We start from the raw sequence: 19654 nt of genomic DNA on the forward strand, positions 1-19654 counted from the left end.
ATAATTCACCATGATCTTATTGATTTCTCTAGAATCGGTACACATTCTATACTCTCTATCCTCTTTAGGTGCCAATACAATAGGTACTACACATGGGCTCAAACTTTCTCTAATGAAACTTTTCTACAATTATTCATGTACTTGCCTATTCATTTGTTCATTTAGAGTTGGTGATAATCTATAAGGTGTTTTCTTTAGAAAAATAGCTCTAGGAATTAGGTCCATACAATGATTTATACTTCTTCTCAGAAATGATCTTGTACTCGATGAGTAAATCTCTAACTTCTTCTAGAACTCGATCAATACTATCAACACTCAATTTATTAGGAATTATAGCAAGCAGACATTATGCTTCTTCACATCTTTGAAAAAATGATTTCCCTTCACCAAGAAAACCCTAACTATTGTACAATGATCCAAGTCTAGTATCTCTATCAAAGGTGACAACACTTGTCTCTTTCCATTAGCCCAAATGGTATACTGATTCAATCTTTCATTATGCACTATTTTTCTAGCATACTACCTATTAGTAAATAGATTTGTCTTCTTTGAAAATCCTTTACAAACAACTCTGAAACACCCAAACTAAAAAACAATTCTAAAACCAACAGTTTGAGTCACTTGCAATTATTTTGTCAAGTGGTCTATGGATTTTTAAATAAAGGTACAACTCCTTCCTTTTGATTTATAATAAGTAATTTTCAGATATTCCTTTAACCAGAAGGCAACGAAGGAACACTAACATCCCTTCATCAACATGATATGAATGCAGACCTTTATTTTAAATAACTGAAGAAGAAAATAAAATATATATCATACAAGCTATCTAATCAATCTTCCCATTTACAGAGAAACAAAATGGGAGACTTGACACTCAATGCACATATGATACATAAAACCATAACATTCCATTACACACAATAATATTGATAAATGAGAGCAAGATGATATTTTGAATATGATTAGAATGATCAGAAGATTATTTCCAATCAGAGAAACACACATTCAAACAATATGATCTAAAAGTAAAACTGTCTTCATTCAAAATATATACAAGCAAATAACCATATAATTATTTGCCCTAACACCATAAACAAGTTGCAAAAAAAATAAAAATCTCCTTCCTTCCTTCTATGTTACAATTTTTAAAACTAAAAATTCCTTCCTTTTACTTCATAAATGCATAGGCATATCAAAGCTAGAGAAGAACCCCATTACAATATATTTTCCCATTAAATAATTTCCCAAAGAAGTTTGGCAACTACCACAACTTCTTAAATAAATTAATGTTCTTTATCAATAAATAAATTTGAAATTTAATTATTTTTTATTTGAATATATTAATATTTAACTCTTTTAAGAGTTAAATATTATATAAAGAAAAATAATTAATAAATGATTAATTTAAAAGCTTTCTTTTTAATAATTTTCACATAGTTGAGTGAGAGAGAAAAACTTAGGGTTTTAAAACCCTAGGTAACAATGGCTCTCTCTAGGGGCTGCATTTTGTGCTAGGATGTAAAGAACTCTAGAATATTTGTCTTCTACTATCCAGTGTCTTACTCATTGGGCCATAGAGTCATCCTCTAATTTGTCTCATTTTATTACTGGAGTTGAAAGACAAAGAACCAATTTTTGTTCTGTGTTTTTTTGGCACATATCTCAAGCAACAAGATAAATGTTTGTGATAAAACATGAGGATAGTGGAATTTCCAAGTGTTTATATCTAATGTTTATATCTTGTCCATGTCTTTGACTTCCATAAATAATGCACCATATTTTCATTCATAGGCATCTCTTAGACACCATTCTCCTAAGCTCCTCTTTTAGGAAATGAATCTGTAAACTATATTGTTGGACACTAATGAATTTGAAATTCATACTAGATTTGTCAGAGCATCGAATTGAGCTTCTCTAGCCATCTAATCCTTCGGACAAGGGGTTTGAAAAACACTTAAGAGATCCAAGTCATTTAGAATCACTTCATGAGCCTTTTGATCCCTTATTAAGAGAGGAACATGCCAAATGTTGGAAATATCACAGGTGTGAGAATATGCCCGATTAAAACATAACAAAATTGTGAAAGCTTGTCCTTACTATTTCCTTCCAAATCCTTTGCACTACGACATACTATAAGATGTGGTGTCAAACCTAATCCTCAAAATTCCCAGACATTATATTGTATTGGATTTGTTTTCTATTTGCCAACAATACCTAAAATAGGTACAATGTTGACATGAACGAAACAAATGCTTCCAAGGCCAACACAATGAGAGAGCTGAAACAAAGCCTCAACAAATGGCATTGATTCAATATCTTCAATAGATCCCCCCAGCTCAATGGAACTTATATCAGTAAATATGTTCTCCCATCTACATGAATGAGAGCTACACATTCAATCATTTCTTGAATGACATACATAATATGCGGAACCAACTGAATCATCTTTCCTAAGTGGTCTCTCTTTAGATCCCGCTAAGTGTCCAACCACACATTTTACTACCATCCCAACTAGTGTCATCACATAAAGTAAACAAAAATATGCAAATCAGAGCAGATTAGAGAGAAAATAATGGGCACGTGACCTTTATGAATTTTGGGCAGCTCAATGTACATAACCTTCAATCCTTGAGAGTATGATCCACGTCTTTTCCTAAATAGAAGAATTCTAATGCACCAAGCATGAGGCATTCCAACATAATAGATATATCCAAAGGAAAGTAAAGTCATCTAATATGAGAATTTGGAGAGTTTCTTAAGAGAATACGCCTCACTATGTCACACAACAATTTTCTAAATCTCCAATATCGCATACTCTAAAGGTGCAACATTTTAAACTGCCATCACAATTGTAATTTGTAGAGATGGGATCATCGTAGGGGAAAAAACACCATCCATGTTTTCCCACACACTATATCACATCAGAGATTTTATAACCACCAACACACTCTTTTTTAGTATCTCATAAAACAATGTTAGAAGAGATCAAATCTGTCACCAAAGTAATTTCTTCTTCCATAATTCTTGGTTGGCAATCAAGTTCTTGTTCACCTCACTAAGGAATACATTTTCTTTGGTGCATTTTCAATCTTGGCTTGCAATTTTTGTACTTTCACATTTGTACTTTTCTCTATAGCTTTAGAAATGGTTGCATCCCTCTACTGCTTGGCCTCAATAAGTAAAGAGTCATAATACTGACATTGATTCTCTAACTTCCTTTTCAAAAGCTTATTAAACTCATTAGCTATCAACTTCCATTTTGCTCTTGTACTGGACACTCTCAAAACTAGAATCATGAGTCCATTCACACCTTCCACAAAAATCACCAACATCTTTGCAATGAGTATTTAATTGAACCAAATTTCCATTAGTCTTTGACTAAATAAGCCAATGAACATAGTTATTGCCAATATAATCCCAAACACATTGAGTATCCAACACAAGTGAGTAGCAATGTTGGGTTTCTTTCCAGTAATTAAATGCATGAGCTTATTTGTGTGAAGTTCACTGAAAGTGCAAATTGAAAATGAACAAAACAAACAAAAGAAAAGAGAAACGTAAACACACAATTTATCATGGTTCACCACAAATTGTGGCTACATCCACATTGTAGGGAAGATCTCTATTAATGTAAATGTTTGAACTTTACATCACAGTTGTTACTTCAGCTCTTCGAATACAATGAATCAAATAATGAACCTCCATTACATATTTATAGAGTCTCAAAGAAAATGAAGAGACAAACAATTGGAGGGAAACATAATAAAATATGCATAATAAAAGAATGACTGTTGGGATTCATACCCAACAAACCCCCACTTGAAGTCCAACAACGGTAATGTATGAGTCTCCCTTGAATTCCCCTACTGTTATTTCTTTACAATGCCAAGAGAAGTTCGACAGAACTCAAACTTCTCTCATGGAACAAACTTGGTTAATGCATCAGCTTAATTTTCCTTGGTGTTAACCTTCAAGACTTGAAGTTTTCCCTCCTCAAGTTTACTTTGAATGAAATGATAGCGAACCTCAATATGCTTGGTTTTGCTATGAAACACTACATTTTTAGCTAAGTCAATAGCACTTTTGCTATCACAATGCAAGGCTGAACCTTGTTGAGGACAATCAAAGTCACCAAACAGATGTTGCAACCAAATCAACTCTTTTGCTCCTTCAATGAGAGCAATTTATTCAGCCTCAGTAGTGGAAAGTGAGACCACTTGTTGCAACTTTGATGCCCAACTGATCAATGCTCGAACAAATGTAACGACATAACTAGTAGTAGATCTTCTATTTTCTAAATTTCCAACCATATCTGAATCTGTATAACATCTAAGTGAAGTGTCTTTGCCACCAAAACATAGTACAAAATTAGAAGTGCCCTTAAGATATCTCAAGATCCACTTTACCGCATCCCAATGTTGTTTACCTAGATTGCTCATGAACCTGCTGACAACTCCCATTGCTTGGGTAATATTCAGATGAGTGCACACCATTGAATACATAAGACTACCGATTGCTAAAGAATAAGGGATGTTCTTCATGTAGTCTTGTTCTTCTTGTGTCTTGGGACACATGGCTAAAGACAATTTGAAATGATCAATGAGAGGGGTGCTGACTGGTTTGGCATTAGCCATGCCAAATCTTTCTAGTACCTTAAGAACATAGTGTTCTTGAGGAAGCTTTATTTCCTTCTTGTGTCTATCACGGATAATGTCCATGCCAAGTATCCATTTCGCTGCCCCTAAATATTTTATGGCAAACCTTTCTGACATTTTTGCTTTCAATTCTGAAATCAGCTTCATAGATGAACCAGTGACAAGCATGTCATCAACATAGAGAAGTAAAAGAATAAAGGAACCATCAGGTAACTTCTTGTAATAGACACATGGATCAGATTCACATCGAATGAAATTATGTTTAGTTATAAATCAATTGAACTTGAGGTACCACTGCCTTAGAGCTTTCTTGAGACCATACAAGCTCTTCCTCAATCTGCAATATAAGTTTTCTTTACCACGTTTAATAAATCCTTTAGGCTGCATCATGTAAATTTCTTCATTTAGATCACCATGGAGAAATGCGGTCTTAACATCCAACTGCTCAAGTTCAAGATCATGAGTAGCAACTAAACCAAGAATAGCCCGAATCATAGTCATTTTGACCATGGGAGAAAAGATCTCATTGAAGTCTATGCCCTTTTGCTAATCAAAACCTTTGACAACCAGCCTGGCTTTATACCTCTTTTGATTTTTACCTTCATCTTTCAATCGATAAATCCATCAATTTTTGAGAGCTTTTCGATTTGGTGGCAAAGGAACCAAATCCCAAGTATTGTTTTGCATTAGAGAATCCATCTCTTCCTACATCACTGCCTCCCATTTGTAAGAATCTGATGCTTTGCATGCTTCTTTGAAACTAGTTGGTTCTACTTGGTCTGAAAGCAAGAGTTTCGGCTTTGTTTCTTCGGAGTATAGGAGTTCAAAATCAGAGAATTAGGCAAGAAGCCTTCTCTATCTTGTAGATTTTCTTAGTCCCTAAAGATTATCCCCATTTTGTATACTACCATCATCATGTTCCTTTTCAATATCATGAGAAGTCTTTCTCAATGATTCATAATCACTACCTTGAGAAGATGTAAAATGACTCTTCTTTTTGAGTTCAGTTTTGATCAAATCCTTTTTTAATAATCCCCATATTGGAATTATGGCTCTGTGAGTTTTGTTGCCCTGGAAAAATAGACCATGTGATTGATCATTTTGAGATCCATACTGTTGGTGTTTTAAAATGTTACCCATTTCCAATTACCCTGATGAAAACAAGATGCATCTAGGGGCAGCTAACTCCCATTATCAACACATCCATTCAGACACCAGGCCAACTATAAGGCTATACTCCTTCTGCACTTCAGGCTCTGCAAAACCTAGGTGGGTGAACCTATAGATTCCTTATATGGTACCAGTTGTCAAAGCATACACTGAATCTAATACAAAGCAGATAGAAACCCTTATTTCTCCTAATGGCTTATGAAACAACACAGATTCTACAATAGCTAGGTGCAAACCTATATTATTCATAAACTGAGTGAGGGTTTAAACTTTTATGTCCACTTCAACATGAAGGGAAAATGATTGATTTACATTGAGAAAAGACAACATGTCTAATATGCAGCAAAAACTTGATGATCCTACAAATGACCAGTGCCTTATCCATTAGGGCAATCCTATACTCCAGAATTGTGCATCCTTGAACATCACTCAACATATGGTATATGTAGAAACATTCATGTTCGGTCTGTTCACCTTATGAATCAGACAACAATATCCAATATAACCCCATACTTTCACGCATCCTTCTCAATGAATCTGCAACCCTGTCTGAAACAACAAGCAATTATATGACTCCTTGAGTCAAAGGCAAGCAAACCTCAAACATACAACTGGGCAATTGCGAATAGGTTCAAGATCTTTGTTCTTGAACATATAAAATTACAAATTCAACAAGAAAGGAGACATAATTATATTGAAATTCAAAACCTTCTGTACATTGTATTTATCTCCTTGAAATAAGTACATTAGGAATGCATAAAATAAGATACAAGATCACACTATTGTATCAAAACTATCTATGAAATTCATATGCTGTTCATACGAGATATGCTGGGTGTGTGGCTTTCATAGCCTGAGCAGAGCTCAAAGAACTGGAAAAAGAAAACCAACCAACAACCTGTTTCAGAGAAGAAGAAAGAATATGTATGGAGAAGGCAATTCTCAGATTGAATTTGCAGTCGACAAGTGTCCCTTCAGAATTTCCCTTCAAGAAGATGAAAAAACCTCTCTCCCCCTTCTCTCTACAACTGCATATCATATATAATCCTCATCATTTGGCCTCTACCAGGCAGAAATATCTCAGAAATCTGATGATGAAAAGCATGTAATTGATCCTGATGTAAAAGTGAATTCAAGGTAAAAGTAACAAATTAGTTGAAAATGCCTTGAGAATACAAGAAAACAACCTCAAGTTGATTTTCTTCACTTTCAGATTGCAACAGACCTTTAAAACCATCCTCTAACCAATCTTAATTATCACTGAAGAACTCAGCCTGTTCTGTCGCCAATGCCTTTGATTTCACAAATTGTCCTATAACTTGAACCAAGAAGCACCTGTGCAAAAACAAACTCCATATTTGGAAAGTTCAGGTTCTCCCGGTTCCAATGGTATATTGGAGTGCCCAATTCGATTAAAAATTGCCCCAGATATGGCCATTTGAAAATTAGGCCTCTGTTTATGTTTTCCATATGATTTTGCAAAATTCTTAACTTTTTTATATAGTTTAAACTATATAAAATTTTAAACTTTATTAAAATGAATCTGACATGACATGAGCTTGAAGGAAAAATAATAAAACATTAAAAATTGAAAATTCTTAATTTTCCTTTCATTTTTTCTACCCGAGTCAAACCAGGTTTGACCGAGCTTGACACGTGTCACATTCTAACTGGTCCTCTGTTCTGCCACCTCACTGTGCCAAGTCACCCACGCCACATCAGCATTTCAGTCATTGCTTGGTTGCCACTTGTCCTTCAATCATTCGTTGACATCACTATGCGGGTCCCACACTACTTCATCAACACCTTGCCGGATTTTGAAGGTTTTTCGGCAACTCGCTACCTCGCTAGCCGAAAAACCTTGCATTTTCCGACTGGCGAAGTAGCGAGGTGCCAGATTTTTTTGAATTTTCGGATTGGCTTCTATCTGCTGACGTCATCGGCTTTTTAATTGCGTGCCTGTTCAAAATGATACTCTATCCTCTAGCTGGCTGGGACCCACAAAATCCACCACACATCACACAACTTTCAAAAGCCTTTGTGTTGTTGACACTACATGGTTGAGTGCAAAAGTATTTAAATAACAAAAACTTCCCTTGTACAAGCCATGTGGGATAATTCGTTTTACATTTCCCTCTATCCTGTAAATGCTGATTTCTTCTGCTGCATATGTGTGAGCTGTTCCAGCTCCTTTGGCATGAGTTGCTCATTCTTACATGGAGCTCTAACCTTGTGATTGATAGTTCCACAATGGAGTTTCATTTTTATGAGAATATCCCTGCCTGTTGGTCATTTTTTGCCATGAATCAGCAGACTTTTCATAGTGATGGCCGTTTCTTATGCATATGGTCACTTAAAATGAAGCTCCCCACTTCTAAAAAACGTGATACTATTGCTGGAGGAATCCATGGGCTTCAAAAACGTGGATACATGCTTCCTTGAGCTTTGTTTCACTAGCAAATCTGTGCATTTTATTAAAAACGTGGACTGCTCCTTCCTCTGGCTGCATTTTGTTTATTTATGGATGTCTCCTTTTAATTCAGCCATGGCTTACCTTGGTGTGGTTGCTCCTTTCAATGTCACTCCTTTTAAAATGGGCAGCTCTTTCTATATTTTGGTGCTTTTGCTTCAGCATTTATTCTTCTATTCACGGGCTGCCCCTTTTCATTTTCATCTTCACAGAGGTTGTAGTAGACTATGCAAAAAGAAACATGTGGTGAGCCTTTACCATTCTTTGATGCTAATTTCTCAAATGGTGGTCGGCTACTCCTTCTACTTGGCACATATTCTCCCCAACGATAGCAGCTTTTCTTTTCCTTATGCCAATTTATTCTTGGCTGGCTCCTCTTTTATAATTATATGAATGCCTCATTTCCTTTAAATTGTCGGCAGACTTCTAAAACAATTAAAATTAAAAATCTCCCTTGCTTTGATAACCTGTGGCTTCCATTTTCATTTGGTGAAAAAGAGCAAACGATATTGGGCTTAATCAACACTTGCCTTCTTCTAAAACCTTTCAATATGTTTTGTTCCATTCTACCCAACTTCTTTTAATCAATTGTGGAAATTGTGGATTTGTGTCTGGAGGCTCACCGGCTGGCCTTAAAAACTAATACAATCAAATAACCAGGCCATAAAAATTGGCATGAGTGTTCAATCCTGCACACTCTATCATACTGCAAATTCTTTGCCCATGATGATTTTCCAGTAAAAACATTTTAATTGCCGAACATCCATACTTCAATTACTCTGCAGGCAAACAATGTTAAAAAACATAAACTGGGCTCAGGTTCGGCATTATAAACTGGGTTATTGATCACTTGGAGTTTTAAAAACTAGGATATAAGTTCTTTGCCATGAAGAGAAAATAATTCCATGTTTTGGGCTCATGACGAATTATAGGGCACATTTGGCGAATTTCCGAAAATAGGCACTTGGAATTTTTGAACTGGAAAATGTGTCAAAAAGTGGTTTTTGGCAAATGTACGGACATAAGAAAGTATGCAAATGGATTCGTCATGACTTAAGAATTGGCATACTTCAAGGATTTCCAGGACACAACACAATGGTACAATCCATTTAGGCTAGCCAATCACAGGATTAAAGTTATAATGTGCCGAAGAAGGGTACAGATCAATCAAAAACCTTAGCCGTAACAAAATAATGTAAACTGGGTTTTTAATCATGTTCACAAATTGATCAAATGGTCTCGTCATGACATCAAAAATTGAACATATGAAGTGTCTGACCCCTGGAACACAATACAAAAAGAATTTTTTCATTTGGATCAACTGGGTCAAAGATATGATTGGTCGAACAGGGCTTCCCAGAATTGTGAACAACTAGTCAAATGCACAAAACAGTAAATGACCAACTTTGGGGGGTGCAAAACCTAGTCAAACGGATTCGAAATGACTTGAAAATTGAAACATAGGTTCTTTATTATGCATACTAAACATCCCCAAAGTGGCTGGTCATGAAACATTCCTGGATAAAAGATATTCAAATGCAAACTGGGCCTCTGGTCGCTATTTGACACTTGGGCAGAATTACAAATTTTGACACTAGCTCAAAACAGGACTTCGCAGAATGGTTCGACATGTCAGTTTAACTTCATAGAACACATAGACGCACTAAATGAAAGGTGTTAGAAATATTAAACACCTCTTAGGCCTCAGACTGACAACCAAGTACAATCTCACTTAAAAGCATTTAAGGGCTTGATTTTTTCAATAGTTCTCAAAATTTACCATGCAATTTTTAGTCCCAACACATACTCTACATTAAATTGACTTCTTTGCTATGTAGGAAGTCTGCTACTGAAATTTTCAGCAAGACTTCTGCCTTCTGCGGTATATCCATTGTTAGCTTCACCTTGGCGAATGACAGGGACCTACGACAAAGGATTATCATGCACAGATAATTGACCTATGTGGAGTTTATGTTCAATGTTGTGATGTTAGGTAGGGGAACTTGTATGTTTGTTAAAATAGGGAATGTGAAGTCCCCATGCTGTCTTTGGGCTGAGAACAGGACCACATGGATAAGCAACATGACCTATTTGTTCTTCACACCAGTCAATAGCAGTAGAATCCAATTCATGCGAATTGTCATCAGGTTGAAGTCCATCTCCATGGTGAAATAATGTGTCTCAATCCACAAGTAGGTGTAGTTCCTCTTCATGTGGTGGTCTTTGAACTCTTGTGGCATCTTGTCAGCTCCTATTAAGGATATGTGAACCGTGGGTGACCTCCTACGTATTAATGTTTGGAAGTTCTCTTGCATGGTCGATTGTTGTGAATGATGATCCATCATTATAATTTCTTTCCCCAACATTGACTCCATGATTGGAGTGAAGGGAAGGCCACGGGTGAGGCTCCTATGTGGAGTCCACCTCACCTGTGGGTGAGTGCTCTATTTTATCATGCTTGTGACTAAGGGCATCAGCATAATTGTGATTTTCTCTGTACTCAAACAGAGGATGATCATCTCTGTTCTGATTTGAAATTGGAGTTTCAAAACTGTGACTACTTTATTCACCAGTAGTGTTAGAGTTACTCCACATGCTAGTAGAAGTAGAGAATAGAGAGGTAGGAGCTAAGATTAAATTGGGAGATAAACTGCTTGAAGAAACATTGTTTAGATCTTTGTCAACATTGGAGTTATTATCAAAAATAGCGAAAGGGGCATATTCACATACCGTATTTTCCTCTTTGTGTAATGCTGGAAATACCTTCTAGTTGAAGATGACATCTCTACTTTTGATGATTTTTTTCTCAATTGGATCCCATATTCTGAAACCGAACTGGTCTTCACCATAGCCCACAAAAATACCTTTTTGTGATTTTGGATCAAGCTTTTGTCTTTTCTCCTTCAGAACATGTACATAAGCTTTGCATCCAAACACCTAGATGTGTGAATATGAGATTTTCTTTCCTAGCCACTCTTCCTTAGGTATGCCAAAGTCCAACTGAGAAGAGGGACTTTGGTTGATTAGATATACCACTGTATTGCATGCCTTTGTCCAAAACTCTTGGCCTAAACCGACATTAGAGAGCATACAGTGAGATTTCTCAAGGATTGTTCTATTCATCTGCTCCACAGCTCCATTTTCTTGCAGGGTGAATGGAACAATCTTAATTCTATGGATGCCATTATCCGCACAAAATGAATCAAACTCTGATGAACAAAACTCTCTGCCATTGTCTATTTGCAAGCACTTTATTTTGTGGCCAGACTAATTCTCCACTAAAGCCTTAAAGATTTTAAACTTGCTGAAAACATCAGCTTTCTTATGCAATATGTAAATCCATACCTTTCTTGTGAAATCATCAAGGAAGGTGACAAAGAAGTTTTCTCCTCCAATAGAGCTTTCCTCGGTGGGTCTGAATGCATCAGAATAAACAAGAGCCAAAGGAGTACCTTTCTTTTCATGTCCGATCCTCAAGAAGCTGACCCACTTCTATTTTCCATAAAAGAAAATGTTCACAAAATTGTAAGTCAATCAATTTTAGTCCCGGTAATTGCTCCCTTTTATGCATAATAGCAAGGCCCTTTTGGCTCATGTGACTGAGTCTTTGATGCCACTATTCTGAATTACTATCTTCAACTGTCATAGCAGCCCCCACCTCACCGATATTTTCTACAATATACAAGCTCCCAATATTTTCTCCTTTTGCAACTAACATGGATCCTTTTGTGACTTTCCATGAATTAGTTAGAGAGGTGTGAAAACCTTGTGCATATAGCTGACTTATGGAAATCATATTTCTCTTTAGTTTTGGAACATGACACACATCTTTTAATAACCATTTAATGCCTCCTTTCAAAGATAATAAAACATCTCCTTTTCCTATTATTTCACATGCCTTATTATCACCCAAGTATACTTCACTAAACTTACCTTCTTGATAATTCGAGAAGCATTTTGTACATGAGGTGGCATGAAATGAGGTGGTCTCAGTTGTAGATAAAATCAACACACTATCATCTTTGTCATAGACAATGTTGGCTTGACTTTTCGGCACTTGTTCTTGTGCTCTACTATAACCTCTACAATCCTTTTTTACGTGACCACTTTGGCCACAAAACTAGCAGTCTCCTCCTTTCCTTTCCCTTGACTTCGAGCTCCTAGCTGATTTTGATCTTCTATGATGATTGTTCCTTCCTCAATTTTGGCTTCTTCCTCTATTTTCAGTGTTGACCGCCATCAAGGCTTCACCAGATGAGGATTCCTTGTTGGTTCTCCACATATCCTCACTAAGTAGAGTTGCCATAACTTCATCATAGACAAACTTTCTCTTTGAAGAGTTAGAAGTACTAATTGTTGTAACAATGGGATCCTAGCTATCAGGTAATGAACACAACAAGATGATAGTTTTAGATTCATCATCTTGTGTCATTTCAACTAAGGTTTCTTGACATAGAAAGGTGTTCAAATTATTTATGTGATTTGACATCACAGTCCCATCCTTCATTTTCAGCTTGTAGAGCTTCTTCATAATAAATATTTTATTTGTAGCTGATGCAATTTTGTACATAGTTTGAAGTCTATCCCAAACTTCCTTTGTTGAAGATTCATTGTGAACATTGAATAAAAAATTTTGTGATAAAGAAAGAAATATCGTTGCCTTTTCTTTCCCATCTGTTTTATCTCACTCTTCATCCTTCATTGCAGCCAATTTCTTTGCTTTTCCATCAATTGCTACTGCCAAGTCTTGCTTGACTAGCAATGAACACATCTGAACTTTCTATAGACTGAAATTTTGTCCCAAGAATTTTTGCACTCGCAAATCTTCCATGACTTCAAAATTTCAAACATTGAAATCGATTTCAGCATCTACACCAAGCTCTGATACCAATTGTGAAGTTCGTTGAAAGTGAAAATTGAAAATGAATAGAACAAACAAAAGACAAGAGAAATGCAAACACACAATTTATTGTGGTTCACCACAAATTGTGGCTACATCCACACTGCAGGGAAGATCTCTATTAATGTAAATGTTTGAACTTTACATCACAGCTATTACTTCAGCTCTTTGAATACAATGAATCAAATAATGAACCTCCACTACATATTTATAGAGTCTCAAAGGAAATGAAGTGACAAACAATTGGAGGGAAACATAATAAAATATGCATAATAAAAGAATGACTATTGGGTTTCACATATACACCGAACAATTTGTACCATCCACATCCTACAAATCCATAGGGGCTCGTTTGGCCATGAGCAGAGGAATGGAGAATAGGCATGTAATATTGGGAATATGAATGGCTATTCCAATAATAGATTTTTTTTGGAATGGGTATAAGTTCATTTTAGAGGCAAAATGGGAATACAAAAATTGGATTCCAAATTTTTCTATTCCTATTCCATCAACCAAATAGAAAATAAAAATCATATTCCAATTTTTCTATTCCTATTCCATCAACCAAACGGGTCCTAGATGACACATATCCATAGATTTTGTAATGTTGAACAAACATAACATATTGATTTCTTAGGTTGTTTTTGACAATATCTACAGACCATGCACATTGAATCTGTCCATTTTGACATACAATAAGAATTGAAAGAATGATTGCAGACTGTGGTCAAAATCCCTTTGATGTACTGGTCAAATATCTCAAGGAAAACTAGGCATGTAGGGAGTTTAGCTAATCTAGTTGGTAGAGTGGTTGCATGTTCGATTGATCTGATATATTGTACATCAAAAGTAAATGGAACATGCTATATTTTTGCCTCCAATGATGGAATTTTTTTTTTATTATGATGGCGATAGAAATCATCTACTGACTTCTAAGGCAATCGAGATATCCTTATTTGCACCATGTTGAGAAATATGGGAATTTTATTTTCTATTACTCTAGTACGTAACTGCAAGTGCTTTTATACCTTAAGCTACTTGTGATGGCATTTCTACATTCCCATTTTCATTCACGGTGCCTCAGTAATTTGTATGCCCAATCCACCATCCAAATTGGAAAGGATATGTGTTGTATCATTCTATTCTTTTATACCCATCACTCTAAGAACTCCTTTCGGTGTTTCCTTATCTGGTAATCCAAGTCATGCAATAACATCAACAAAGTGATCATAGATATTGGGAGTCCATAACAATTGGTGTTTTCTAACTTCATTTGAAGCACTGGGGCTATTGAGTGCGATATAAGAGCCTATAGCCACAATGCTATCCATTTGTTTCTCAATAGTCAAACTCATAGTAGAAGTTCCTTATGGGTGATACATATTATATGAACTTGCAATGAAAACAAGGCCTAATTTAAAATTCATGTCCTCACAATCACATAGCCCTTTTTGATTGAAAAGATTATAATGAGAGTGAGCTAATTGCAAGGTAGCCAATCACCTCCATTTGAGAAGATTCATTTATCTTGTTAATTAGAAGGGGATATCATAACCATGATTCCATATTTAATATGCATATGAACTTCTAATTAATCTTTTGCTTCAACTAACATTCACAAACCGAGTGTACTTGAACTTGCATCTCAAAATATGAACTTGACCTTGAATTTGAAGTTCAAACTATGCATCTAAATATTTGAACTTTGAACTAAGCTTTGAACCTACATGTTGAGATTTAAAATTGAACCTTGAATTTGAACTTGAATCCTAAACCTTGACTCATTGAATTTGCAAGCTTGATGAAGTCGCAAAAGACTAAAGAATAGTCATAAAATTTTAAATATAACTTTATGACAAGGACCTCCAATCCTAAATATTTTCAAAAGCTCTAGCACCTCTAAATACAAATGCAGAGGCCTGTTGGCATCAACTTTTGAAAAATTATCTTGGAAAAATATGTTTTCTTCTCAAGTGAAAGGAACCACTAGATGTTGGTAGCTCTAGGTAGTGAAAATAGATGAGTGCATGATGTTGCCAATAAATGAAGAGGGCCTTTAGTTCCTTGAAATTTCTCAAAATATGGATTGACTCAAGGAAGTGGGAAAGGCTCATAGCTAAGACACCTTTATTGAAGGGAAACAAAAAAAAAAACTAAACATAAATAAACCAAGCCAAAATTGCAACAAGGGGCAGTTATTTACAATGGGGAGGGAAAAACCCTAAAAACTAATTGTGATCATTTACAAGTTGGAAAAAGTATGAGCCTTTTCAAATCAATTTTTGGAAAAATGAATGCATATTTGATTGAAGGGAAAGCAACACAGCCAAAATAAAGTTCATCTCATCTATGAAAAATATATGCATGGGGGGAAAATAAATACAAAATTATGATCTTCTTCTACATTTTTAAAATCAATGTCATCTTTCACGAAGGTAGATGAAATGTCAATAAAGGTTTCCATACCTTGAGTCTCTTGATCTTTTGATTTCTCATGTGATATTTCCACAATAAATTGCTGCATTGATTCCTCTAAAGGAAGAGAGGGGAAACAATTTGTAAGAGATTGAAAAACATATGAATCTTTTTGTTCTTCTTGATTGTCCCCTGAGTCCTCTTCAAGAGAATTTTCTTGCTCATGCATCACTTTACCAATTTATTTCTCTTCCCACATCTTCTCTTCCTTTTTGACTATTTCATAGGAGATTTTCTTCGGATGAGGATAGCACCATAAAAAGATTTTGAAAATGTTGCTTGTTTGTTCAAATCCCTTGTGACTTCTTGGATTGGATTCTCTTTAAATGAAGGTATAACAATAAAGATATCCACATCATTTTCATTTTTTGTAGGAATCCAATCCTTCAAGATTTTTGGATATCTTTGAAATACTTTTTGGTATTCAACTTCAATAGAGCTGCCAACCTTCATCCTTGGGGAGGTACCTCAAATATTTTTGAAAATCAACTGCACAAGGCACTCTAGTTTGTTTCCCCAATAGAGTTGCCAAAAATCTGTTAGTAAATAGATTTGTCTTCCTTTAAAATCCTTCACAAACAACTCTGAAATGCCCCAACTAAATTACAATTTTAAAACCAATAGTTTGAGTCACTTGCAATTATTTTGTCAAGTGCTCTCTAAATTTTGAAATGAAGGTACAACTCCCTCCTTTTGATTTATAATAAATAATTTTTAGATATACCTTTAACCAAAAGGCAATGAAGGAACACTATGAATGTGAACCTTGATTTAAATAACTTAAGAAGAAATTCAAATATATAGCACATAGGCTATCTAATCAATCTTCCTATTACAAAGAAATAAAAAGGGAGACTTGACACTCCATTGGTACCTAATATGAACAAAGTTTTAAATTTTTTAATTTATGTTTTTGAACTATGTTGAACTATGGCTCAAAGTAGTTCAAAGTGCAAGCTCAAATGCATTTGACAGTTCGAAAAAATTTGAAGTGGTTCGAATTGGTTCAATTTGCTGGAATGGGTTCAATGATTCTACAGGCTCAGTGGTTCAATGTGACATAATGAATGTGTTCAGGGAATAGTTATCAAAAGTGTAAGGTTATGATTGGAATCTTCGGTGTAGTATTTCAATGGTTTAGTCTACACAAGAAGATTCATAGGTTCAAAGGTTCACATTGCCAAGTTTGAAATACAATTCAATGCTCCACGCATCTTGCAGATTCAGAATCAAGGTTCAGGTTTAACATTTCCAAGTTCAGTAATCTAGTCTAAAGATGCACAAATCGTTATATTTGGGTTCACATGGCTCATCTTGCAGGTTCAAAATGGAAGTCCAATGATTTAAAGGTCAAAAGTTCAAAGTTCGAATCTTGTATTGCAAATTCAAGATGTCAGATTTCAGATTAAGATTTAAATTCTCGATATACCTATCTAAGTGCCATTATTTCCATAAGCATGAGGTTTGAGGTTCAGGATCAGAATTTAGATTGTAAGTTTTAGAAATCATCTAGATCCCAAGATCAGAGTACGAGTTGATGTTTCAGTAGTTAGAAGTAAAGAGTATTCATAAATATAGAGATTTGGGCATTCAAGATATTTCAAAAGATACTAGTCTTCAAAGATTGAGAGTGCGATTTTCTAAATCCCTAAACACTTATGAGAATGCAAATTCAAGACATGGATATTTATTAAAGTGAATGTAAGATGCCTTTAATCAAACATTAGTTTTTGTCACAAGGAGACTATTATGATTAGAATCATGCTCTTCACAATACACATGAAACATAAATGAAGTTGTCTGTGTGCATAGTACTGATGGGAAAAACTGTGTTAAAAATTATGTGCTCCATATTTTGATGAAGTGATAGTAACCAATTCAAGCACCGTTGATAAGAAAGGAATCTCGTCTGATCCATAAAACTAAACAAGTGCAAATAATTTTCCATGATGGGTAATTGATTACGGTGGAGATAAAATTAGAATGGGATTTATCACAATAATCATGCTTTAAAACCCGCGTCTCAAGCATCATGGAAGAAGAAGTTGCATACGGGCTCATATTAATGATTCATTACGAAATGGTGAAGTCACTCAAAATATTTGCAAGCATTCCTTGCACACACATAATCATGAATTCCCCCCAGAAATATCATATTATCATCAAGAAATTTGAGCCTTCTTCCTTGCCAACAGGGAGGTAAAGAATGTAATGCAAAATCCAACATTTAATCAACAAAGTTGATGAAGATGCTCAGGCATATGTGCTAAATTGCTTGATGTAATGCCATTTAACATCCTTTAAAGGGAGTGAGCATTGCGTCATAAAATATGAGAACGACAATGAGAGAACTCCAAGCCATAGAAATAGAAAATTGATTACAAGTTAGGAAGTGCAGGCGGTTCATGCTAATGGTTTGATGAAATGCGAGGCTCGAGATGGTGATAGTGCAAGGCTTCATTTTTGAGTATATGTATGGAGGCCCGATGAGTGCCTTCTAACCAAATCCTCCACTCTCACAATGCTTGTTCCATACCAATGTTAAAAGATGGAAATCATTTGAACAAATGGTCAGTATGATAAGGCTTAGTATCCATACTCAGAGTCAACGTCTTCAATGGAAGTGGGAACACTAGAAATAAAAATACCTAAGATCAGTTGATACAAAGTTGAATATGCATTGGATCTGTCATAAACCCATCACCATGGATACATTCATACAAGAGAACACATTGACCGACGTATATCATGAGGCAAGTATGAAATCTCTTCATATAAAACCCGAGTAGCATCTGTCAATAATTTTAAACCACGCTGCATGAAAATTTCATGTCAATCTTCACTTTATGGACTTTTATCGAGTTCCATGGTGCAAATAGACTCCGTGGTTTTTTGCTTTATAGTGGAGATGTAAAATCCATCAGTGGGTCACAGACCAACATACATCAAGAGCCTGTGTTTTCTATGAAAGCCTTTAAGGCCGCAGGTTCAGATGGGTTCCCTCTAGCATTTTTCCAACATTTCTAGGAGGTGGTTAAATCAGAATTGATTTGGGCCACTAGAGATTTTTTTAGAATAGGTAAGCTACTAAGGAGAATAGATAAGATCTTCATTGCCTTAGTTCCTAAAAATTCAAATCCTCTGACCCTACTTGACTTTAGACCAACAAGTAATACTATTTATAAGATCTTTGCCGAAGTTTTGGTGAACAGAGTTAAGCCTTTCTTGGAAAGAATTATTGGTAGTCCTCAGAAAGGATTTTTCCCAGGAATATAGATATTGGATGTGGCCATAACCACTCATGAGGTTATTCATTCTATGGAAAAGAATAGGCAACCGGGGATGGCATTCAAGTTGGACTTCCTTCATATGTGCTAGAAACATGTAGGATTTAGCAATAGGATTATAAACTTAATCATGATGATGGTTGGCTCAGTGCAATATTATGTCCTGCTAAATGGTTCCCCCTAGGGTAAGTTTGCTACGAAGAAAGGCTTAAGACAGGGTGACCCACTTTCTCCTTAACTTTTTATTATGGTTGCTAAAGTTTTAGGGAGGTCATTCTATAAATTAGTGAATATGGGCTTTGTTAAAGGGGTTAAATCTATTAGTAATGCTGAAACTAAGGTCATACAATAGTTTGTGGATGACACTTTCCTATTTGGAGAATCTTCACTCATGGAGGGAGAAGCTTGGAAGATGATTTTACACAATTATGAAGAAAGCTCAGGGTAGCATGTGAATTACCACAAGAGTAAGATTTATTTCTTTAATACTAAAGCCTCATTACAAAGAAGGATAAGAAAAATCCTGGATTGCCAATCCGCTTGCCTCCCAGATACTTATCTTGGTTTACCCCTTACTACTAAGGAAGTGATTAATGAATTCTGGAATATGATAGTGGAGAGAATTTAGAGGAAGCTTGCAAGTTGGAAAGGGAAGATATTAAGTAATGCTGAAAAATTACAACTGTTCTTTGCTGCT

At 35.5% G+C, this 19654-nt stretch overlaps 1 pseudogene; it reads right to left on the reverse strand.

Annotated features, from left to right (window-relative positions):
* Positions 1 to 2994: 2994 nt before the first annotated feature.
* Positions 2995 to 14245, reverse strand: LOC149532031 (BRAP2 RING ZnF UBP domain-containing protein 2-like; annotated as a pseudogene).
* Positions 14246 to 19654: the final 5409 nt, after the last annotated feature.

Source organism: Cupressus sempervirens, chromosome 11, assembly GCF_028749045.1.
Source record: "Cupressus sempervirens isolate cs-2001-9-10 chromosome 11, ASM2874904v1, whole genome shotgun sequence".
NCBI lineage: Eukaryota > Viridiplantae > Streptophyta > Pinopsida > Cupressales > Cupressaceae > Cupressus > Cupressus sempervirens.